Source organism: Rhipicephalus microplus, chromosome 3, assembly GCF_043290135.1.
Source record: "Rhipicephalus microplus isolate Deutch F79 chromosome 3, USDA_Rmic, whole genome shotgun sequence".
Taxonomy (NCBI): domain Eukaryota; kingdom Metazoa; phylum Arthropoda; class Arachnida; order Ixodida; family Ixodidae; genus Rhipicephalus; species Rhipicephalus microplus.
Genome location: NC_134702.1, coordinates 67,198,443 through 67,224,524, shown reverse-complemented (window position 1 = coordinate 67,224,524; position 26,082 = coordinate 67,198,443). Strand labels below are relative to the sequence as shown.

Sequence of the window (26,082 nt, the reverse complement as noted above, 5' to 3'; positions counted from 1 at the left end):
TCATATTCTTTGTAGGTGAAGTGACAGGCATAACGTGGACGGGAAGGAAGGTTCGTTGGTGATTACGCAGTAATTGGTCTAGGTAATTGTCAAGTTGAGTTGGTAACGTTGCGCAGTGCATAACTCAAACAAATGGTGATCCATTATACAACACAACGAATTCCAAAGACTGATGTGTCAGTGGGCGAGGTGGCGCAATTACTTTCAGAAATTAGCAAGCGTGGCTTGGATTCTGATGACTCTAAAGAAGGATGATTAATGGTCGCCCTGAATGACTTTCGCGTTGCAGGAAGAATAAAATAGTGTTAGCAAACTATTATGTTCACCGAAATCAGCTGCATGCGCTGTAGTCGACATTGTAGCCGCAGCTAAACGCTATGGAATACATATCCACCTGTACCTCAACGTGACAGCTCTAGAACAGCTGTTCTTACTGCGCACATAACACTTGCAGACAATAGTATTAAATCAGATCATTTTCTAACGAGGCACTTATTCAAACTGTGAAGTAATGAGAACTTACAGTATAAACTGATCTGAATAGCACGGGAATGTAGCGCGACGAATTGTGTGAAAGTCTTGTATATGCCACGTTCAATGCGTGATCTGTAAGGTTAAGATATGGGCGAAAATAAGAAAAAAAAAACTAGTGCGATCAATATTCGTGGGCTTCATCTTCCCAGCTGCACGCACTCATTATCATCATTCTCGCCGCGGCTTTTGGGCTCCGACTCGGCAAATAATAGAAGAGGCTAGCGCCTGAACATTGCTTCGCAATCGGTGGATGTGTGGGGTGTCGATCCTAGTGACCCTCGCTTGTTGTTTTGGGTTAAAGTACTCGTTGTTTGGGCTAAAACGAAAGGCTGGCTATCTTCAACAATGCCACCTGTGATTTGACAACCATTCCAATGTTCAAGTGAGTTTTCAGTTTAACTTCGAGTGTACGCGACCTACGCAGTCTTCGCAACCTTTGCAATCAGCATTTGACCACGGGTATAGCCCTGATTGCTGCTGTCGTGAGATTTGAAATGTTCAAAGCTTCGTTTTGTTAGCTTCTGCAGAATGCAACGATTATTCAAAATACCGCATCAAAGACGTCAGCCGAAGCATTGATTGATTGATTTGTGGGGTTTAGCGTCCCAAAACCACCATATGATTATGAGAGGCGCCGTAGTGCAGGCCTCCGAAAATTTCGACCACCTGGGGTTCTTTAACGTGCACCCAAATCTGAGCACATGGGCCTACAACATTTCCGCCTCCATAGGAAATGCAGCCGCCGCAGCCGGGATTCGAGCCGGCGACGTGCGGGTCAGCAGCCGAGTACCTTAGCCACTAGACCACCGCGGCGGGGCTTCAGCCGAAGCATGGTATAGTGACAGTAGCAATGCTTTGCAGCGTGAAATAACGAAGTCACCCGGTACGCAAGTTATGGTTTCGTAATACACAAGTTACAAAAAAAATCACTGCCCTTGAACTTCGTGCAAATGTTTAACTAGCGAAAACTGAAACGTGCGACCCCGGTGTCTAGCAGTGGGTTAAACCCGACGTGGCACTGAAGCCTTTCACAGTAATTGATTACAAGTGCGTGCTTCTTAATGAGCTTAGACCCACGTTTCACTGGGGTTTAACCAGCGCCTCCTCTGGTTCGACGCAGTTTTTATTTCACATGCCGGGCACTGTGCCTCGCATGACCATGGCCATGAAGGAACGTCATGAGCGGTTAAATGCGTTTCGCAATGCGTTAATAGAAGTGGTGCTTCTCGAACGACGGTCACAGACGTCGCAGCCTAAGCCACTGTGCCGCTGTAGAAACTGCCACAGAAAGCATGCGTTCGTCGCGCTGAACGCGTTTCCGCAATCATCGCACTGACGTCGCGACGCCGCGTTGTTGAAAGCGTTTGACAACGCGAGCTAACTTGGAGGCGTGGTTTGCAGGATCCACCTGCCACCGGCGCTTGCGTTCCCGTTCGCGAAATAGTGCAGCTTGGAAGACTGCAGGATCAGAGATACGCAGTTTCTGTCACTACTCGGCCTCCGGCGCCTGTTTTTGTGCCAGGACTGCGCTATCGGTACAGTGTACTAGAAGTGTACCGTCGGCCCGGAAAATGCGAGCTCTTTGACCTTAACACTGTCGGCACTCTTCTAAAGTTGTCTGTGGCATACCCATGTGGAACGTTTAAGGGGAACTCTATGCGCGCGTGCTCAGCTTCACGGCCAACGTTACGTGGGCAACTGCTATGACGGGATGGACGTCGTCACTCACAACGCTGCCAATGGCGAACGTTCTTGAGCATGACGCTGTGAACGACCTAACTGATAACACAGCCAATGGAGACGGCTCGTGACACCGATGCCGGACGGTCTTCCGTTTCTCCTAGCCATGTACAGCTTTCGATGTGAAAATTTCTATTTTTCACATTATTCCTGAATGGATATGTTCCACAGGAGCAGTTTGCTATGTGTGGTCCAACTTTTCTAGAGCGTATGCCATGGCATAGCGCCAGGATTTGTGTCCTCGCATGGTGACATGGCTTTTCTTCGTTGTAAATATAAGTCTCCTATTGAACAGAGAAAGATACTCGGATGTTTTTCTTAACAAAAGTCAAATCATTGTTTCCCTCGTCTATGGCCTATGATGTCACTCCACGAGTTAGAAGAGAGGGAGAGAAGAAGAGAGAGATAGATACATGCTTTCTTAGGAATGCCGCATAAGTTTGCCGGCTGGCACGCCAGCCTAGCGACTCCAGATGTGTATGACGAAAATTGAAGTCATCTGCACAGTACGAGTCAGTTACAACAAGCGAAACACACCACAACAGTTAACGTACTAAGGCATTTCTATGAGAAGTGCGTCTTCAAAGTCTGCGTGCTAAGTACTCGCAGGCAGAGTTTAATTCAGAAAGTGTCTCAATTGATAATTGATCTTCCTGGCATATACTCTATTAAGCCACGAAGGCTGTTCTTTTCTAGAAATAAAATTTGCAACACCAGAAGACGCACGGCAAGACAGAACATTCCCTCTTCTTCTGTGGACAGCCTTTAGTTTAGGTTCCCGGCCAGTCATAAAACGCGCTGAACACGCGTACAATGCGATCTGACCGAATGCAGTCCCAAATGGCTGAAATATTCAAAGTTATCGTGGACTTGGTGGCCTCTAAATGTTTGGTGCCGACTGTACGTTGACCTTGCGTGATCACAGGCGATATACGACGGGCTCGGCTGTTGCAAGTACGCTCGCATGGTCGCGTGTGCAGCCGTGCCAAACTCGCGTTGCACAAACGCATTTGTTCTGCGCGCATAACGGTGCTTTGTTTATCCCTGGCGGCCTCGGTGCGATTTAGCTGCGACGCAATAGCTTCCGTTGTGCTCCGAAAGGGTACTTGCAGTGCTCCACGGCATTGCCACTTCTTTTGATTAATGACGCGGCAGTCCCGAGTGGGGAATGCCCGTGGAGAATCTCTGAACCTTTCCAGCGGAGACGTGCGACTGTAATCGTGTTATTGGGTTCTGGAGCCCTCCACTACGGCGTCTCTCATATTCGTATGGTGGTTTTGGGACGTTGAACCCCACACATAAATCAATCAATCGTGTTATTGGTAATTAACAAAATTAGGCGGTCGTGGTCGTTACAACGTGCTTTCCTACGAATTCGAAGCGTTCGTGCGATTTCGCGCCTTTTGGTAGCTGTTTGTTTCACTTATTTATGCTTTAGCTTTTAAAGTTGTGGTGTTTCTGGTATACTGAGTCACGAATCTCGTGATGCTGCGTTTACTAATGTAGTTGCTACAGAAGAGATGGAAAACTAATTAGCGATTTGAATGAGACCAATGAAACAAGAGTTGCTTTTTTTTAGAGGAGATGACTCGGTATTATGGTGCTTGCTTTCCTGGATGAGGAAATAAAGAAAAAAAGAAATGCAACTGCGTGTTAAAATAAGTGCTAGGCACTTCCTACCAAGTTTTTATAAAATATTTGATATCTCCTTTGTTCGCCTTTTCTAAGCCAATTGGAATACAGTGATGATAAAATTCTTCAATGGCATTGCGCGAAGAGTCCGCCTCGGTGAAACAGTGGCTCGGCTGCTTACCAAATGTTGCTATTGGATCCAGACCGCGGCAGTAGCATTTCAATTTAGGCGATATGGTAAAGGCCCGTGTACTGGGCTAAGCCAGAACACGTTACGGAACCCCAGATTGTGAAACTTTCTGGAGCCTTCCACTGCGGCGCCTCTCCTAATCATATCGTGGTTTTGGGACGTAGAATCCGAGATGTTATCACCAGCACTACCATTATCATCATTGTGGGATTGCGCAAAGACAAAATGCTTGTGATTACTTCGCCGTAGAATACTGAAATTTATTCTCGCTTTCTTGACACCAGTAGAATATATTTATACCGCCCGGTACAACGCAGCTGGTGTATTGCGGCTTTTTGAAGGCGGCTGGTTAACTGCAAAACGTGAACTCATGAGTCATTACACGGGGTGCAATGTGAGTACGCTGAGATGAAGTACTCCCCAAAAGGAGTTTTTTTGACACGGTAAACGAATATGCTTGACCGCTGAGCAATGAGCATGTGGGCTAGAGTATCTACAACTGATGGCATGAACTCTATTGCATGTCACGACACGTTCCCGCCTATATAAGCTTCCAGGATATAAAAATACTTGGCAGATTTATTACAGACTGCTATGTAGTTGCAAACATGATAGCATTGACCGGTTTCTTTGTGTGTGTGTGTGTGTGTGTGTGTGTGTGTGTGTGTGTGTGTGTGTGTGTGTGTGTGTGTGTGTGTGTGTGTGTGTGTGTGTGCGTGTGTGTGTGTGTGTGCGTGTGCGTGTGTGTGTGTGTGTGTGTGTTTGCGTGTGTGTGTGTTCAAGTTTCAACTGAAGCTTCTGCCTCCGCGCGCGCATCTTTATGTCACCGTTTGTCAGGTGGCTCGGAGCAATGGTGATTACGCTTGTACTGTAACGATGTCCGAGATCTGCGGCGTGGAGGTAAATCATGTCACCCAATCTCCACGACCATACCATTAGTGCGGTTCATTTGGGACAAATGTTTCTGTCTTTCTCATCTCATGCAGTTTCCTTGTACATTTGAACGCAATAGTTAGGGCATCGTGTTTTTCTTTTTTTGCCGTTCGAAAGTAGGTGTGGTGACAAAGCTTGGAGCTTACGAACGACAGTCAAGGCGCGGTCGATTCAGCGGTAATGATCAACAAAGAGGCAGTCTGAAAATTCGCGGCAGTTGAAGAAAGATAAAGGTGCATGGACAAGACGAAAAAAAAAAAGAAGACACACACTGGTGATCAAGCAGCCTCTACAGAACAGTTTAAAGAAAGCGTCAGGAAGTTTAGTGCCTAAAGGCTGCCTTGCCTAATAATAACTCGCGTGTGACGTTCTACAACCACGATGATACTATGAGTGATTCCATAGGACAGGGCTCCGAAATTTTCGACTGCCTGGTATTATTTAACGCGCACCTAAATAACTTTCGCTAGCCCCAAATATATCGTATGCATCGAAATGTAACAGTCGATCCTGCGACCTTCGGGCCGGCACACAACTTGCCTTTCCTTGCAGTCGTTTGGGAGCAGTGTTTTTGTGTTGGTTATCGGAGCTTTGCTATCACTTGTTGCAGTATAAACTGGAACGTAAGGCATCGCCTCATCCTTATTGGCGGTCTCACCAATCCAGCAGCCTTGCGGTTTCGCCATTATATCTACTACAGAATATAAGGTATGATTACACAAAACTCTTTTGATAAAGCACATTTTCGATAATCGTAATGTATCGTTGTTCTCCTCGCAGAGTGTGCTCACATAACGAATCGATGATCCACCATTGGCTAGATGGGCTGCCTATTAATATCCCGCGTGTTTCTCTGCTCCGCTGTGGTAATCATCTATATAGATTTGCAGTTTTTCCCGTGACTCACGATAAACTCCGATTCAGGTGGTGATAAATTACTTGCTTGCTCATGAATATATTCTTTGTTTTGTAATTTATCCACGAAACATTGTCCTTCCTCAGCACTGTATTGTATTCCGCTAATTTAATGACAATTTTCATTTCCATTTATCGAGAGCTCCAGTGTTTCTTTTTGCGATTTGTAATCACAGGAAATAATGGCAGTATCGCGATTAAAAAATCAATATTCTCGTTTTCAACAACGCTTTAAGTTTTATAAATTTTATTGATAGCGTGTATGATGCAGTAGACGGGGATGAAACACTAGATTATAAACGCGCAGCTACAACATAAGCAGCTGAATCGAAACGCAGCTGCATCGTGGTCGTTTAGCAGTCCCGTTATAACCATACCTTATTTAGGACTATAGTTATGTCATGCAGTGAGCAACCGTATAAAGCAACATTCGTGCAGGGCAGACGCGAAAATTCTCATAGCACATCACCAATGTCTGTTGATTTCGTTTAATAGCATGATTTCATTTCAAGTACATCGAGGGCCTTCTGACACACTCGCGCTGAGCTACGTTAAGAATCGTATTTGGAGAATGCGGTACAATGGCTGCACTCGCTCGCACGTAGCAAGCAGAGCTTCAGGATCTGTAAAGAAATTACACTTCTGCCTTTAATATTAAGGCATCACTTTTCTTGTGAGATAAGGCACGACTGATACCAAGCGCTCCAGGAAGAACATGAAATTGGATTTCAATTATTGGTAAGTCGTTACAGAATTGGGGGCAATGACGGCGCCAGTGGAGCTGCTCGATCGGCTCGCGACCAAGACCTGCGGGTGCTCGTACCACTCTTGAGAACGAACGCTCCACGACGATTGCAATCACTTGCTCGTCGTATCAAGCTTCTACAATGGAATATACGCAGGGTTTCGCCAATGCGCGCCTGTATGCGATCGACCCATATTTGCAACTTCGTTTGCCATCCGGGCTCTTACGACGCGATGAAACGTTGCTTTGTTGCATATGGTTGGGTGTGGTATTTACGAAGGCGTATTGGTGTCTCATTAGAATGTCCAGCAGTGCGGCATGCTACGTTTGCGCCTGCGAGGAGACGCTTGAGCACGATCAATGCCACTGACCATCATACGTGCAGGTGATGCGCATCTGCGAAACACGGTAGGCCAAGTTCACGGGATTTTCTTATCTGTCGGTGCTGTTGAATACAGGTGACGGAGCTTGGCTTCCGTACCACGTTGTTTTAGTCTGGCAGGTTGGGTGATGCCATCTAATTTAGTGTAGGCTATGGGTACACCGAGGACCGCCCAGATTTTTTTGTTTGTCCAACAGATAAAAAGACAAACTTTCGGACTCGAGCATTACTAGTTTATTATCTACTGCCAATCTAATAGTCGAAGCAAGGCGAAGTATTCCGTGGGCTTATCTCGGACGTCTTTGTATAGCTGACGCTTGGCGTGCCGTCCACTTTTATAACCTCGTCCAGGTTGAGGTGTGATGGACGTCTATAATATGCGCGTAAGGTTTATGCCTGTAAATATGTCTATTACGCTTTGCTTCGGTGAACCCTTTGCCCGATAGAATAAGACATCATTGCGAATAATCCCCGCGGTGATTTATACGGTTTCGTGTGGGCGAGGTTGAAAACAATTTCCGAACGCAAATATAATAGCTGCTCTCGCATCGCTGTTGAGTGCTGGAGCTCCGTTGACGTGGAATCAATGCGCCATAAGTGTTGGCGCATTTATGATGTACCAGACCATCCCCGCTTTAGCGTACGGACATATATGTCGAGTAATTTTCTCGCCCGATTTGTGCAATGAACCGCGTTAGTTCGGGAATATGTCCTTCTTCATCGTCGATTCTGGATGAGAAAGTGGCGCGATGCGTTTGGGCTTTATATCAGTTATACACGGCAAACCTCCGCCCGTCGTTGTGACGCTTGTGCATCATTAACGTCGATAGAGTCAATGGATAGCACGGTGCCTTCATGATCGGTCGCTGATGCGCGTTCTCCTTATGAAAACGAAATGGTTTTGAAAACAGACATAGATTTGCAGAAACATTTAAAGGTGTAGTCTCTGAAGATCTGGGGTCGGCGCATCGGTTTAGCTCCTTGCAATTTTCATGTGCACCTAAGTGCACCGTCAAAGATGCAGTGAAAAATGAGTTAGTTGGATGGGAAAGGTACGATGAACAGGGCTTCGACAATGCGCGTGGAATTGAAAGTAAATCAAATAGCTATATTTAAGTAGTTATTGCCTTGGACATATACTTTACTATCAGAATGATTGGACGAACGAACGAATGAATAAATGAATTGGAAATGGTTTATTCTAGAACAGAGCGTGATAGACAGGTAAAGTCGTTTTAACGGTTGAACTTTAACGAATGGTTAAGGCTTGTAAGCTTACCCTAGACTTCCCTAGATGGTACGTTTCATTATTATTTGATCTTAAGATCCTTCAAGTTTCCCTGAAGGTTTGCTATCCGTGTGTGTATGGGGCGGATGCTGCAACTATGCTCCCAACCAAAAAGTTTTCATCAAAGATAAATCATGAGACATGCGGTGAACTTTCTGAGTTGTTCCGGATTACTCTCTGAAACAAATGTTCTTTTTCTTGCATTATTAATAGAAGACAAACGAACGTATAAAAGGCAATCTATGCTCGTATGTTAGTTACAGGCGACAACTGGAATAAAAAAATATTTTTACCGCAAAGGCGAAGCAGTGGATGCGAAAGCAATAATTGGGAATGTTACACGAGGAAAAAAAAATTCACAGCATATCCACAAAGTGGACGATGTTAAGTGGGGCGTTTGTCAGTCCGTGCGCGATTCCGTCCGTCCTTTCGGTCTTGCTTCCGTCTGTCCATGCGTCCGGCTATGCGTCCTTCCATCCGTGCGTCCATCCGTCTGTGCGTCTGCCCATCTGTCCACGAGTCCGTCCAAGATGACGGTACTTGGAGGTAACACTCCAAGTACCGGCATCTCGCATCTTTTCATAATATATATTCATCATACAGAAGTACCACAATCCAGTAGGCAAATGTTGCACGCATAAGTCATATGTTGAAGAGTTGCAGTTGTTCATATAACAAGTTGCTTGCACTTGCGCAACTATGCCAACTGGAACATGTGTATTAGCAACGCCAAAAGCTTATATGAAGCCCCGATGCTCGCGAAGATGTTGGCCCTGGACACTGCTACATAAATCAACATCAGAGCATGGCAAGTAACCACAATTGGCAGTAATCCGACGTGACGGCTGTATGAAAAGAGTACATATGTAATGTTTATAAAATTGCCTATAGGCAGTACTGTTACCACTATCGATGTTTCACGAAGGTTAGCGTCTATTTGATAAGTAGTTCTGAGACCTGGCGTAGCTCTGTGGTAAACTGCTTCATTGCCACGCAGAATGCTCGTGTTCGATTCTAGCTGGGACACTGACTTTAATTCTATGCATTTGTCGAGTATACACTACCGATGTCGCGTGTTTCTTAACGCTCGCGTGTTAAAATTGCTCGTGTGTATTCTCGTCGTTCGTGGGTAGATAGATACTATGTGTCAGCGGAAATGTTGTAGGCCTGTGTACTCAGATTTGGGTGCACGTTAAAGAACCCCAGGTGGTCGAAATTTCCGGAGCCCTCCACTACGGCGTCTCTCATAATCATGTAGGGGTTTTGGGACGTTAAACCCCACAAATCAATCAATCAGATACTATGTGTCAATCACCTGTGGCACATACCTGCATACCAGCGGCAGATACCCGCCCGTGGGTATGTGCCACTGTCTGGTGGGAAGTGTTTGACGAGTTACGTGACGGGATTGTGACATTATTCATGTCTTGACCAGAGCGTTATATTCCTCAAACCACCTTACCCTTCCATGCTAATTTTTATTCACGCCAAGTTAAGGGGGTGACCACGAGAGCACCCAAACGTAAGCGGCTAGATAGATAGATAGATAGATAGATAGATAGATAGATAGATAGATAGATAGATAGATAGATAGATAGATAGATAGATAGATAGATAGATAGATAGATAGATAGATAGATAGTTTGACAGACGGTCAGGGACAGATAGATAGATAGATAGATGGATAGATAGATAGATAAAATGAGATAGATAGATAGATAAAATGAGATAGATAGATAGATAGATAGATAGATAGATAGATAGATAGATAGATAGATAGATAGATAGATAGATAGATAGATAGAGAACTGCATATTTTCTCGCTAGCTAAGTGTGTTACTTCTCTTTATTGGTTAGAATGAACAACTCCGAAAATGTCTCCCGCCGAATAACAATTGTACAACCCAATGGCAAGCGTTTCTGTTCGTTCCACACAACAGCGTGGGCTTATATACGCTATACACGTTTTTTTTTTGTTGTTGTTGTTGGCGCCGCCGTTTTTTTTTTTTGAGGGCGGCCTTTTTTTGGTCTGGCAACCTATCTGCCATGCGGGAAGCTTGCGGTTTGCATAGATGGTAAGCGTGCTGCAACGGTTTTATCGTTTCTCCTTCGTTTTACGCGCTGAATTCCGACTGAAGTGATGGAGGTTCTTGAGGAAATGAGTCTATGAAATGTTCTGACCAGGTTCAAGTCGTTGAGGGTCAATTGTTTTACTACACAGTGCCACAAACGAGTCCGTCTCTGTTGATGCAGTATATTCACAGCACCGACTTTTTGCTCGAAAAATGCGCAGTATTTTCAGGTCTTTGTTTTCCAGAATGAACTACAAAACTTCGAGATCTTAGTGATAATCCTTATTGAGCTGTAGTCATCCGGTTTTATAACAAGATTTCTCTACGCCAGCCATCTCATCCGCTACCGCTTTTGCATGAAGCAGTGCGTTGGACTGTAGTGGTTAGTCTTTATTTCGTGGCAATAACGCTTTTCGTTAACTGCTCACTTACTGTTTAAATTGATTTTCAACTCTGAAGGGGTGACCGTATATTAATCGTTCGTTTGTTTTTACAGGTGTGCACTTGAATACAGCTCTTATATATACATCAAACGACGATGACATGCTTCCGCGTCCCTTTTGTATCTGTTTCTTTTTTGACCACGATATTTGAGTGACTCTTGGTGCCGCGGTAGTTTGACCTGCGATAGAGAGAAATGTTACGTGGGGCTATTCATCTGAGAAATATTGTCATCGTTGGAATAGCTGTAGGCTGCGTACCTTCCGTTCATAGCCAAAAATGAGCATGGGAGTCGAAGTCGTTGCTGTGCGTTCGCCTGAGAATGTTTTTTAACATACCCGAGAGCCCGCGGAAGGTACAAAGCTCTTCTTGTCTGAGCTTGTAAGCCATAGAAGCCGCTGCTCCTCGTCAACATGGAAACAATGCAAATTGAAGAAGAGTCCACTGCACCAAAAACAGCACAGTGGTTTCCTGATGACCAATCCTTGGCCGTCATAGCGATGAAGAAAAACAAAATTTGCAGGTTGGCTTAATACACGGCAAATTGCTCCATAACACCACACATATCAGCATCAACAGACACACCCCAAACCGTCGCCCGCACGCCAGAGAGGAGGAATGCGTTGGTTGCCAGATTGAACCTCCTCGCCCGATGCAAAGGTCTATAGCAATGCCCCTTCTTTTCAGTAGTAACATCCACTTGCGTCAAGTTCCCGTCGATATTCTCTTGATATATTTATTCCGTGACCTAGTTTTTGCAGGCGGCTTCATAATACACGCATATATTAACGAATTCAGTCGATATGTTTTGGAGGAACAGCGAAACATTTTTATCCCGTAGCAGTAATGTTTGTGACTGCAAATAGAAATGTTCTCACTCTGCCACAGATAAAATCAATTTTTATTTATGTATTTATTTATTTATTTAGTACATATTGAGAACCATAAATGGTCCAAGCAGGAAGGGCACATCACATAAAAAAACAGGAATAACATGCTCCATACATAATGCAATTCACTCTACTTAATTCACAATGAATGGGGATCACATAATTTGTTCCAATCAGACACTGTCCGTGGAAAGAAAGAATACATAAAGACATCAGTTCTCGCGAAATATGGGGTAAACACATTGAGATGGTGATGTCGGGTCTGCCTAGTTGATAGGAAAGATAGATACGGTGATGGATCAATGGCGACTTTATTGTTAAGTAACAAGAAAAAGAAATCAAGCCGTTGTTTGAGTCTGCGCGAAGCAAGTGGCTGAATGTCATTTGTAGTCATTAGTGCAGAGGGTGAATCAGATGGTAAGTATTTGTTGTATATAAAACGAACTGCTTTTCTTTCCTTGAATGAAACGGGCTGCGTAATCAACTGGTTTCTCCCCTTCTTTTTGCACCTGCTGTTAAAGGCAAAACATTTATTAGCGAACTTTGAGCGTATCTATCCATCTATATATATATATATATATATATATATATATATATATATATATATATATATATATATGATGTATGAAGTGATGGTAGATAGAAGCAGAGAAGGAAGAAGTGCAGAACGGAATAAACATGACGTATGAGCCAGGCCACGTCTCCCGCATCTAGCGTCCACACGATTGTAAGGTTTGAGTTGTGAATGGCCCTCTTTCTGCGCAACTAACGATGCGAGCTGTTCTGGCGCATGAATCTGGGTGGTAAGTCCAGGGCTTGGCGTAGCATCGTCCGAGCTCCGCAGCTCTATCCCGACCATTGTAAGCGTGCTAGATTTGAGATGGACATTTTGAGTCACGAAGGAGCCAAGCGATGGAAAACCAGGAGCCGGGCCACGTCACCCATTCATCGTAGCATCACACGAGTCGACAGGATGAAGACCTCGGAACCACTTCATCGCCCAGCCATCATCATCAAAGACCTCAGCGAGACGCAGTGACCGAACGCGGACCACAGAAAAACGCGGACCACCAAGACCACCAAGCATCATGACAGCAGCATCAGACGACCTTGACATCCCTAAGTACACCGGATCAGCGGACGACGGACCCGTACAGGACTGGTTCAACCTGTTCGAGCTCCATGCCACCGCTGCATCATGGTCGGAACGGGAAATGATCGCCAACTTTACCGACTACATCTCCGGTGAGGCATTTAAGTTTTACCTGATACACATATTCGAAAACGACGAATCATGGCAAAAGATCAGGGAAGAGATGATTGCCCGTTTTAATGACTACGACAAGGACGTCTTCATTACCGACCGTCTGCATACAACCACACTCGACCGTCACAGTCCATGCTTATTTCTCAAGAAACGTGGCGTTCCACCACGTTTCTCTTCACGAAAGTTGGCATTTCCAAAGTCGTGGCACCAACATACGACACGAGACGTCGCTCACCCTACTGATGCCTTTCATTCTTCGTCTCGCTTACATGGTCTCCCACCTGGTTTTCTACGACGCAGCTCTTCAAAGGCTCCTAACTGTCGCTATTCGTGTCATAAGGACGCCTGGTTTATGGAAGACCAGCTGACACATGGGGAAAATACCAAACGATGCCAAGATGACGAGTGTTTACGATAGACCGAACCAGAGCATATAGTTGTCATGCCGTGTCACTTCTTTACAATGCCATGAGAACCATGAACTCACGTACCTTCATTAGTGGACCGGGCGCCCCATCGGTGGCGTCACTCTGACCAACATGTTGTGTTATTCCCTGAAATATTATGGAAAGTTCTTTGGAACAATCTTAATGGTAATATTTTTAGAGGCGAATCCTTAAGGCAAGGGCTGGGCGTCTCCTGTATGTAGCCACCTCTCGTTTAGTTCTTGCAGTGTTCACTAGATTACGGTACTTGTAGCTGATGTTGGAAATATGCAAGATACTATAAACTAGACGGTGGTACTTGTAGTTCATGATGAAAGATGCGAGTTGTTATGAAATAGGTATGGTGTCATATATGGCGCGTGTCATTGGTGGAAGGCAATCGTTCGATTTAGTGCGGCGACGTATGCTAGGGGGAGCGTTGTGATAAAATCGAGTGAGAAAAAATGTACGGAGTATTCATGGTTTACCAGGTTTACCTCCGGAGGTTCACCCACTCAATCATTCACTTCATGCATATGGCTGCACTTTTTTATCTGATATGCCAATACATTATCTACTTTGATTTGGAGCCTTTATGTATAGATCTAACTGCGGAAGTTGGATTGCCTGCTTTTATGCGGCATAATATGACACGTTTGCGTGGTCTAGGTGCTTGACAATGTTTCGTAAAACCTCCTGCGTCGGATATATTTGTAGCCACAGATGTCATCGTGTGCCATCAACGAAGATTAAATTCTGAATGGTGTAGCTAAAAGAACATATGCTGTCGATAAAGTAGATCAGACCAGTCCATCAACATATTAGCGGCGCCCCTGAGTCGTAGTAAACATGCCCGACAGCTGTCATGGACACTCAGTAAACATTCTGTGAATGTCAAATTAATTTAATTGTCACTTGAAGACATTTTTTTTCTCGTCACTATTTCTAAAAAACTTAGGCTCAGATGAAGACCACGTTCATAGTCGTATTACGTAGTCCAGTTTAGAAAAAGATCGTGCAAGAATCATCGGTGAAATGGTCCTTCATAAACTTAATCTTTCTGGACGAAATTCGTATATTTATACTGCTTTGTGTTATCCTAATACATTTCCACACTTCATAATGCCCAGGACGTATTGCTCTAACACTATAAGGAGAGAATGTACAAAAGATAGGGTAAACAGGTATGGTACCCACAAAGACAAGACGAGGTGGTGCCAAAAAAAGGAAGGGGATGGGGCTCCCTTTACACCTTAGACTGGTTGCCCCCCCCCCCCCCCCACGCTTTGTTTCCGAAAGATGTCACTTTTGCGTACACTACCAGTAAATACTTTCTGTCGCCGCCCTTTCACAGGAGCGGTGACTTCAAGGAGAACCGAACCACTTTGATACCTTGCAATGCGTGTATTACAAAGGAAAATGAATGCGAAAGAAGAGGACAAGTTAAAGGGGGCTTTCATGTGGGTGTTCAACATGCAGACACCGTGACAAAGCGAATTACCTTAGCGGAGAACCGCAGTTTCGAAGGCCGAAAGGCACGCCTTTGCGCATAGAGTTTCCCAAAATTAACTTGAGGGCACTGTGGCGCTGCGATCGTTCAGCGACCATGGGAATGATGGGTAGCACACACATTTGCCTAGTCTTCATACTTGCGGGTGGCGAATTTTACTTGCTGCTTCGTTTATTGCTGGTTACGGTTTTGTCTTCAAAAAAAAAAAAAAAAACGAACCCTTTTGAACTTAGTGACTTGATTCAAAATGGTAAGCCTAAAAATTAAGGTTGTGAAGCGCAAATAGTGAACATTTGCTAATTTATGTTTTCGTGAAAAAAACAGCTCCAAGCCACACGAACACACACAGAACCACAAGCAGGCCAGAAGTTCGAAAATTAGACAAATGTGTGTACTACCCATCATTCCCATGCTCGCTGAAGCGCCGTGTGTTGCAGCTCCCATAGACACTAGCGCCAGAGTTCCCTCTAGTGTATATTAAGAAACTCTATGCCTTTGCGTGCGTCTCCAAGCGCGCTAAAGCAACGATTCGAAAATGGCCACCCGCATCTTTTAGAGATGCATCTACTCACTCCTCTTGCCGAGCTCGCAGTGTCTATCGGCCGTGGTATTGAAGTTTGACGCATGGCCGGGACAAAAAAAAAAAAAAAACATTTGCGCGTATAGCTAGCTCTTTTATGTGCAATTGATAGCACGATGCTGACGCCTAAAATTAATTCTTGGTAAAGAGATGTTGCGGCGCGTGGGCCCATAGGATTTATAGACACAAACCCGCATGTATATGCGATGCTCCGAGGGCAAAGTAAACGCTGCAAGCTGGTTGACAATAGCGTTCCGGGTCGTCGGATACCTAATGCATAAACATACGCCCTCGGGTGGGATTCGACGTTGACAAACACACGAGGCTCGGGCGGACGCATTAATTGCTTTGTGCGGGTGTGCTGCGTGTTGTTCGGAGTATGCGCTTCGATCGTGGACAACGTGGCTGGGGTGTCGTAGTCGCTTTGAGGAGGACATATCGTACAATGGACCCGAGTTATTCTCCGACATGGTTTCATGAAAGCGCGAGATCTAGTGGGTCGTGTGGTGCTTAAAAAAAAAAGAAAGTAAAAGGTCGAAGTGCTCGCTACCAATACGTCGTTCATAAAAGGTCTTCCCAGAATGTCCCTCGGTGCCCGTTCTTTTGCACGTCGCAATTATTTCGCAATGAGTTCGTCCGTACGCTCCATTGTCGCGTATGAATCTCCCCCCCCCCCTTTTTTTTTTGACGCAGCAGCAAGAAGCACGTGCGAGAAGGTCGGTGTGCTGTCTCGGGCATTTCGCCCGAAGAGCATCTGGAGAGATTGGCATTTATCTTAAGGTGGGTGTTGCTGAAAGCTTGAAACTGTGTGTCGACCGAGCTGTTTGAAGACATTTCGAGTGGCTTGAGTCCGCACACCGTGATGGTTGCGTGGCTTCGGGTCGCTTAGATGGCGATGGATGGGCTTGTCCTTTTTATTTTATATATAGTTTGTTTATGCGGACATTTTCATTTTAATAATGCTTGGAAGGTTGCCTAATGTTGCTCACTACGCAAGAGAAAAATAGCGGCTCCGTCCACATCCATCGCTGTCCTTCCCACATAAAGTTAGCATGAGTGCTCCATCCAATAGTGTTCACTCATCTTCGTGACGTGAAGCACTGATAGAGCGATTCATATATATGAGCCTTCTGTACACACACATGTTTTTATTGCTGATTTTATGTCAGAAGTTTTTAAATACTTTTTATATATATAGAGAGAGACAGAGATACAAATAGATAAAAAGGAAAATGCTGAGAAGTTAACGTAGTAGGAAAACCAGTTTACTATCCTGCAGAGCGGAGACAGGGATAAATAAAAACAAACAGAGTCATTCACAAACGCACACATGCAGGTCATTCTGGTCAGAGTCGTCTGGAGAGATCGGTTGAACGCGGCCCCTGCACAACCTACTTTAGGTGCCGTTCTGTCTCTGGCGCAGGATGCTTTCTCGCTAAAGAGTCCAGGAGATTGAATACACTGAAAAGTGACTCTATTCGCGAACAGTATTGTGTGGACATTCACGCGACTACTAGTATACCTTAGATCCAACTGCTAGTTTCGAAATTCTTACAGGGCTTCGCCGAGGTGACACTACCCTACTGCGCAGGCTGTGGCTGGGTGTCGCATTGGTAAATGCGACATAGTAAAAGCGTTCCGCATATGAATGACCGACACCACAGCCTGTGACCACTGCGGCAGTGACAAAACAATTCAGAATATTTGTATATTGAAACGTTACATGTGACTGTAGAACTGGCAAAGCCGTCGGAGGCTGGAACGACAGAGCCTGGGTGGCACATTGAGACCTTTGGAGTGAGACACGGCATTTAAGGTGGCACTGATAAACTCGGACATCCTGGTAAATTTCCTCGCACGTTCCGACATCGTTGCTCTGCCAAGCGTATTACTTAGGTATTAGCGACGAACCTATAACTATTAAAGTGGGTGTTATTTCAATTAGCTAATACACAGATACGGTCCGATTAGAAACCATGGCTAGCATGGCTGCGCTCTGCCGCGGCCCGATAGGTGGAGTGATGTGATAGATTGCAACCGAGTATAGAGCTGGCAGTGTCGTATAGTCTCGCCGAGCATTTTTAAACATTTAGGGGTGCGCCCGCTTCCCGCTTCTGTTCTAGCACCGTCTCTCTCTCTCTCTCTTGATATATATATATAGACTGTTTTTTTTTTTGCTGACTTCAGTAATATTGCTGCCGTTATGTGATAAAAACGAAAGATGATCTTCACAATGACTCTAATGAGAAGGTGGTGGTATCAGTAACGCTGGGTGATTATAATGAGCAAGAACGAAACCACGTGTACTGTGCAAGGGAGGAAGGGAAGTTAACTAGGCACATGCCTGGTTTGCTACCCTGCGCTAGGAAAAAGCAATTGAGCTGAGTGAGGGGTTACCCCCATAACGCCGTGTTCTCCATTCATGCATCTTCATTTTGCAGGCCCCGACATGGTGCCTTCACCAAGGAATAGTTATTAGAGCCTTTCGTCGGTGGTTTTCTGTGTTATTCAACATAAAGGTGCATTTCATCGTTGTTAATAAAGCAGCTGCTATAGTTTTCGCTCGTGGTGTCCATTCTACCATTGTTCATGTGCGTGTTGCGCAGCCAGTCTTGACTCCATTCATAGTTTTTGTTTGTGCCGCTGGAGAGGAGCGAAGTTAGATAAGGTGCAGCTTTTCAACGTGCTTACATTATAACGATAAAGCCACACGATGAAGCCTGCATTTAGTTGTTTAAGTCACCGTGGTCTTCAGGCTATATTATTCAACTCATGTGCCCGCGTTCTGAAGCAGTTAGGCATAATGTTGGCCACAGTTGTCCCCTGGTGACGCAGTAAATACAGGGTTTGCAGATTTGTTTACGTCATAGCCGATAGCGATGGACCAATGGCGGCAAACTTTGTGATCAGGACAAAGATTGCGAAAGCTCGGGGTCGTTCTGTGTACTGTATACACTCGCAGGCCACAGCTGAAGACAGGTAGTCAGTTGCAAGCGATGAAAATCTGTTAGAACGTTCGAGCGTCACAACAGAAAGCGATAAAGGTATGGCTGAGAGCGAGAGAGAGAACGTTTATCAGCAGGAAGTTTGAGAAGATGAATTTTATCAAATGTTCCCTAAAACTAAATTGTGTGGCGCCCTTTGTACAGTGCTACACTGACTATATCAGCCAGCCGGGACTGGTCCTGTGTTGGCAGTTGGTTTGCCAAGGTCTGTTCCAAAAGTCGCGCCTCCCACGACCAGAGTGGTAATCTCTCTGTGTTTGAGCGTAGAGTTTGCCGTAGTGGAGTGCGAGGGACACTTGAATGTAAGGTGTGTCGGTGTACGCACCCTTCCGCTGAAAAACTATCGTACTCCCGTGTATGAGCGTGTCTGTGTTTTTTCATTATATTTTCAACCTTCACTCTCCTCTTTTCCTACCTTCTTGTCCGTCCTTTATACCTCTTCTCGAGTACAGGGCAGCAAACCAGGGAGGTTTCTGGTCAATCATCGGGGTTTTCACTTGACATTTAGTCATATGCCTGGTAGGCAACTACTCTCCCAGAATGCAATGCGGGGGCATTGCTGTTACGGTACTTGCCTACTAACCCCAAAGTCGCAGGTTCGACCCCTGCTGCGGCGGTTGAATTTTAATGGAGGTGGTAAACGGGCCTTTCTAGAGTCCCTTGTACCTTGCAATGTCAGTGTACGTAAAAGACCCCGAATGGTCGAAGCTCATCTGTAGTTGCCCTCTGCGGCGTGTACCGTAATCATATGGTTCTTACAACTCGCAAATCTTCACAAGTTAGATAGATAGATAGATATGTGGGGCTTATCGTCCCAAAACCACGATATGATTATGAGAGCCGCCGTAGTGGAGGGCTCCGGAAATTTTGACCACCTGGGGTTCTTTACCGTGCACCCAAATTTGAGTACAATGGGCCTACAACACTTCACAAATTATCCAACGCTCTTTTAGTGAGCCGTCTGAATCACCACGCTGTGCGTAAGCTCACTTTTTCACAGTGCCACGCCATGTCATTCGTTGATTCGCCCCCCCCCCCCCGGCGCTAGTTGCTTTTGTGTACGGGCATTCGTATTGTGACATCACGTTGAATGCGCTTTTAACACTGCGTGTACCCAGTGGAAGAGAGCGCCAGAGACACGTGGTCCTACGAAAGATTTGGTGACGCCGCCGATGAAACTCGCACCATACCCGCCCTAGATGGATTTGCAAAAAAAAAAAAAAAAAGGAAGCACGTTTCTCCTCACGTGGTCTTGCACAAGAGGCGCACATCGAGTGTCCCGATAAATTTAATCTCGTTGAACAAAGGCCGCCTATCGCCGTGTCTCTTCAGTGCGTGCGTACAATGCGAGACAAAATGAAGTTTCATCGCGACCGGTTTATCGGCGGCGCGTATACTTTGCTTTCATGGCATAGATAAGGTTATCGCTGTTCGAGGCGGATGTTGCCACTGATCGCCTGTTCATTCGTACACGACAAGTGGAGTATATACTAGCGGCTCCTGTGCCGTTGACACACTCTTCTGCCCTATATTCTGTATAGGAGGCTGCGGGTGAGGACAAGCTAAATCTATTTTTATTACACAAGAGTATGAAGTTGTAATATGTATTCAAATCTATCGCTCCAAAACACCCCCCAGATAAAGGGCTCGTAGCAGGAACACCCCATACAACACCGCTTAATTAAGAGAGAGAGAGAGAGAGAGAGAGAGAGAGAAGAAATCATGACAAATCCACGAAGTGAATGACGATCATTGGGTGAAGCAGTGAGATTGTTTGGGGCTACCATTGTTCACTCACGCAATAAAATGAGTGACAAAGCGGTGTACAGTTACATACAATGTTTATCGGTCATAAGTAGTATGTTTTGTTAAGTTGTAAATTTCGTTTCGCTTTGATTATTACTCCTTTGTGCCGTTGGATCTAACTTGAGGTTGGCAAACGCGAGATCTGTGCACGTACCCCTGGTGGTTGTTGGTTGTTTCCAGGAATAAGAAATGCATAGCAGTGCTTATCGGGACGTCATTTACTGAACAATTTAGTCGTTGTTCGGGGTGGTCATCATCTTTATCGTCATCAGCGTCATGGCCATGGCGTATAGTTGGGTACAGTTTCCTAAATTTAACTAGACGGGACTCTGGCGCTGCGATCGTTCAGCAACCATGGGAATTATGGGACACAGATTTGCCTAGCCTTCGTACTTGCGGGCGGCAAATCGTACTTGCGGCCTCGTTTATTGCTAGCTTCGGTTTCATTTTGGAGGAATAAACAAACACAGTTGAATTTCGTGACCCGATTCGAAATGGTAAGCATAAAAGAATAAGGTAGTGAGGCGCAACCACTGAACATTTGCCTATTTTTGTTTCGTGAGAAAACGGCTTCAATCTACACGAATGCACACGGAGCCAGAAGCAGACCAGAAGTACGAATACTAGACAAATACGTGTACTACCCATCATATCCATGCTCGCTGAAGCGCCGTGCGTTGCAGCTTCCATAGACACCAGCGCCAGTGTTCCCTCTAGTGTATATTAGGACTCTCTATGACAGTGGGTGCCTTGTATGTGCTCGGCCATAGTGCACGCCAACGCCGTTAACGACAATCTTCACCCTCGAGCAGCTGAATAATATGTGGGGTTTAACATCCCAAAACCACCATATGAATATGAGAGACGCCGTAAAGGAGGGCTCCGGAAATTTCGACCACTTGGGTTTCTTTAACGTGCACCGAAATCTGAGCACACGGGCCTACAACATTTCCGCTTCCATCGGAAATGCAGCCGCTGCAGCCGGAATTCGAACCCGCGACCTGTGAGTCAGCAGCCGATTACCTTAGCCACTAGACCACCGCGGCGGGGCAACTTCGAGCAGCTTCACCCCTAGAAAAAAAAGAAAACGCATTTGGTTTCAGATATAAGCCCATGGGGGAGTAAACTTTAGAATGCACGATATATACACAGCCACACCCATCGGAGATGCTATTGGAAAGCGCCCGAATAATTTCTGCGAGTTCTCGTGCGAGCGGCGTTTTCTCAACGTCCTTTTCCTTCTGTTTTGTAACTGACACATCAAGAGCCCTTATCGAACAGCACTTCGCTCGACCGGCTTTACGCATTTATCTTTAGCTGTCGCGCGATATAAAAGCTGTCGTCGACTGTTTGCTGGCCACTTGCACGATGGACGCGCAGTGCTTCGCGCGTTCGAATCGTCTCTTTCTCCAAAGCCCAACGCAGATGACGAGAGGCCGTAAAGAAAATGCATGCGCAGGCAATTTGCCTGCAGCGTTCGCCGTTTCGCTTATCCTCCGCCGTTGGATTTTATCGAAAGATTCAGGCCAGAGTGATGACGCACGTCTCGGATACTGTCGATAGCGCCAGGACGCGTGCACGTTCCCCTTGCAGAGATGTCTGAAGTTCTAGGACTACGTACCCACCTCTACTGCGACGCCTCTCGCCCTGCCGCGATGGTCTAGTGGCTAAGGTACTCGGCTGCTGACCCGCAGTTAGCGGGATCAAATTATCGGCTGCGGCGGCTGCATTTCCGATAGAGGCGGAAATGTTGTGTAGGCCCGTGTGCTCAGATTTGGGTGCACGTTAAAGAACCCCAGGTGGTAGAAATTTCCGTAGTCCTCCACTACAGCGTCTCTTGTAATCATATGGTGGTTTTGGGACGTTATATCCCACATAGCATCAGTATTACGATGCCTCTCTGGGCACTCTGTACCAGGCATGTAGCCAGGAATTTTTTTTTCGGGGGAGGGGGCGTGGTTTAATCGTTCGAAAGAAAGTCTTTTGATGTTATCTGGAACTATGACGGACTGGACGAAATTTGGGGGCTTGGTCCCTGGGCTGTCCTTTTTCTACGTGCCTGCTCTCAACTGTTACGTTTGACTGCCGCTATCGGTCACGTCGTACGTGTAGGTGCGTGCGTTAATCGGCAAAAGTGAATGAAGGGCATGACTGGGTTCTAATGTGTGGTTGGACTTGCGTCTACGTCGCACACGTGGTTACTTGCTTGTCGCTGGTGTTGACCAGCAAATATAAGAAAAAAAACGTCCTTTATGTATTCGCCTCAGCAAAACCTAAGGCGAAAGCCACGTTCTTCTTTATTTTCTCTGCCTGTGTATTAACACTCTCACGACACCCTGCGGAAACTTTCTGTAACTCACGCGGCTTATAGCACTGGCTCCAAGATCGGATGCATTGCAGGCATTCTGCACCTTAACTCGTCTCGCACTTTCTCCGTGATTTGACCATTTTCGGCCAAGCGGGGACGCGACGTGATGACGCCATCACGTAGCGTCACAAAATGTATTGACCTGTCATGTGATAATGGTGTCATAACGTGGTGATGATTTTCTGCATCACTCGTGTTGATCCCGATGCCGTGAAACGCTGGTGACAGTCATTTCTTTTATTTTCAAGAGGAATATAGTGCTCTCGCCCTCATAACCGCAATTCATGAAAGGCTTCGAGGAAGTGCCTGACTGTCGGTCCTTATTGCACGAAGCTTTGATGCTTTCAGTACCTCCGTTTTCGTTGGTTAAGTGTTCTCACGCGAATCAATAGAGCCCTCAAAGCGTCAGTGTTGATTGCACCGCAGCAGTGTCGCCTTTGTATACACTACGCTGGCACCGCAGTTGACCGCTGCTGGCATTTACATTGATTGATTGATTTCTGGGGTTTAACGTCCCAAAACCACCATAAGATTACGAGAGACGCCGCAGTGGAGGGCTCCGGAAATTTCGACCACCTGGGATTCTTTAACGTGCACCCAAATCTGAGTACACGAGCCTACAACATTTCCGCCTCCATCGGAAATGCAGCCGCCACAGCCAGGATTCGATCCCACAACCTGCGGGTCAGCAGACGAGTACCTTAGCCGCTAGACCACCGTGGCGGGGCTGCTGGCATATTCATTGATTGATTTGTGGGGTTTAACGTCCCAAAACCACCATATGATTATGAGAGACGCCGTAGTGGAGGGCTCCGGAAATTTAGACCACCTGGGGTTCTTTAACGTGCACCCAAATCTGAGTACACGGGCCTACAACATTTCTGCCTCCATCGGAAATGCAGCCGCCACAGCCGGCATTCGTGCAACTTGTTGGAAGGCAAAGTCTTACAACGTCGCTTCGGTTTCACTTTCAGTAGTTACTGACAAGCTGTAGACAGTTACGTCACATCTGCTTCTACACGTCATGTATAGACTCGCTGTTGTCGCATGGAGATTACTTTTTTCACGCCCGTATATGATACCGCTGCTCGGCTGAAACAGTGCATTTTTGTTTCTTTGACTGAAACTAAACGCCAGAGCTTTATAAATGCCCTGCAGTTTCACCGGCTTACTTCGATAGAAAAGCTTAACTTCAGTGTTCAGAGGAGTCCCGACTAAACAAAAGTGTCCGAGCAAAAAAGCGTAAAGGAAAAATCGCTGAAAATAAAGCTTCCGTTTATTGTGACATAAGGCCCACATGTTGAAAGATGAACATCTATTTCTTCCTAGTTAACACACGCGTGTTCACTCGCTGATGAAAATTCCGATGTAAATAGATTCATGCAGAATACGTTTAAAATGCGTGTTCACTGATAGAAATTGCAATGCAAGTAGATTCATGTAGTCTACGTTTAATAATACCTATTGATTTAAAAGAAACAAGATTGAAGTCGATCATGTTTTTCCACTTTGTGTCGCCAATGCGATACGACCATATGGTCAGTTCTGATGTATCTAGCCTAATCATTCGAGTGAAATCGAAGCAATGTGTTTTTTTTTGTTCTTACCTGTGAATCAAGACTGTAGTTTTGTGCAAGGGAGGTGTTTTTATGTTTACACTGCATGTCAATTTTTGTGCCAGGCGCATGTTATGTTCAATTATCAAAAAAAAATTACGCGTCGCGGAAGTACTCGTAGGTCATGACGTGGGCTATCAACGTCTTGTGGCCCTTATAGGCGGTGACGACACAACCTGCAAAGAAGAAAGACGGATTAAAGTACTGCAATGTTCGTAAAATATTCTATTTAGATAACAAACTTACTTGTTCCCATACAAAATGCAACATGGGATACGCATTCAGAAAACGACTGCTGGCTCCGTTTCTTTGCCTTATCGAGATTGTAGTTCACAAAGACGCCTGAAATAGTTTCGTTGAAGGTATCTCAAGCCCTAGGTTGCATGACTGGCTTGCGAGAAGCAAAGGCTACAAATACAGTTGGCAACGACGGAGATGAGCAAATGACATCAGGTGACGGCTCGCTAGAGCAGCTACGGAAGGGTGACATGCGACCTTTGCTCGCAGCTTTATGAATATCAAGGAAACGCGTTGATAAGCTCTAACCAGGCCAGTGTTTGTATTTGAGGCTGGAATAGCACGATCGCTCATAGAAGTACTAGAAAACGCAGCGCCATGTTTCCGGGCGCGTTTGCTTAGTGCCAGCCGTTCAAATATTACACACGTTTTTTTTTTTTTTCAATTTGATAAGAGCAACCGTATACGTGTACATTCCGCTCCGTGTTTGCTAGAGCGACTTGAATCAAAAGCCAAAATGAAGGCACCACTTTGGTTTAATAACGTGAGTTGATAACACGAGTTGGCTAACGTGTATGGAGGCTCAAGAATTGTTGACGGCCATACAGTTTTGTTTTGTACATTGACGGACATGATATGTCGAAAATTGTTTCATGTATTTGTAGCTAGGCTCCCTAGAACACTTTGGACGACTACCGAATGCGGTTAGCGGTGCACCAAACGGCGAATGACAAGTGCTGGTTCCCCGCTTCATTTGTGTAAGCCGAATTGAATTGTCTGTGCTCCGTTCCGCAGCTCCTCGCAACAATTTCGAGACACTCAAGCAGGAGCAAGAACTTGCCGATGCTTGGGTGGAAAGAGCGGGGCCAACTTGTTATTTTGCCTCTAACCTACAGATGTATCAACCGCACAGAGTAGCAGCGTATAAAAGCATTGTAGAAGCTTCCAAGAAGAGGAGATGATATGTGGACACTTCGCAATTCAAAGCGTCCTTCTTATTGTTCAGTACTGCGTTAGAAGCTTGTTACGGCACTTTGTGATACGACTGTAGAAAAATTGACATATAAATGGGGTGGCATATAGGTTTCGTGAGTTGGAGTGCATGGTTGTAATACTGATGGCTGTATTTCATTAGGAAGTAATGTGGGAGGTCAGCTACTTTGGTGTAGCCTATACATCACGTTTTGTCGAAGATTATGTGCTTTTTATGCGCATCACTCGAGTTTCTTTGCGGTAGCGAGGTTCTCCGTATAGAAGTTCGGCCCATATTGCTTTCCTGTTTGAAAAATTTAGGCATTCAGGACGACCTTTTGATACATGGAACACACTTACGAGGCACGCATGCCCTATTGGTGTACTCTGTGATGTTTAGAGTCGATCTAGCGACGAACGAATCTTACGGACGAAAACGTTTATAATATTGGCTCTCAATAGATACAGAGAACGTCGACAGCCGTTCTCTTAAACAGTTGCCACGCACAGAAAAGTGTCGCCTATTCAATAGTT

The 26,082-nt window shown here is 45.5% G+C and overlaps 1 protein-coding gene across 2 annotated transcripts in view; it reads left to right on the top strand.

Moving 5' to 3' along the window:
• LOC142761675 (uncharacterized) overlaps nucleotides 1-26,082 on the top strand; it is a 175,949-nt gene that overhangs the window by 44,170 nt on the left and 105,697 nt on the right. The window contains exon 2 of one of the 2 annotated variants that reach the window (XM_075889725.1): nucleotides 16,238-16,324. The exons of the other annotated variant lie outside the window; for it this stretch is intronic. The gene's annotated coding sequence lies outside the window, so the exon portion shown is untranslated. The remainder of the gene's footprint in view (nucleotides 1-16,237; nucleotides 16,325-26,082) is intronic. 2 annotated transcript variants of the gene reach the window in all.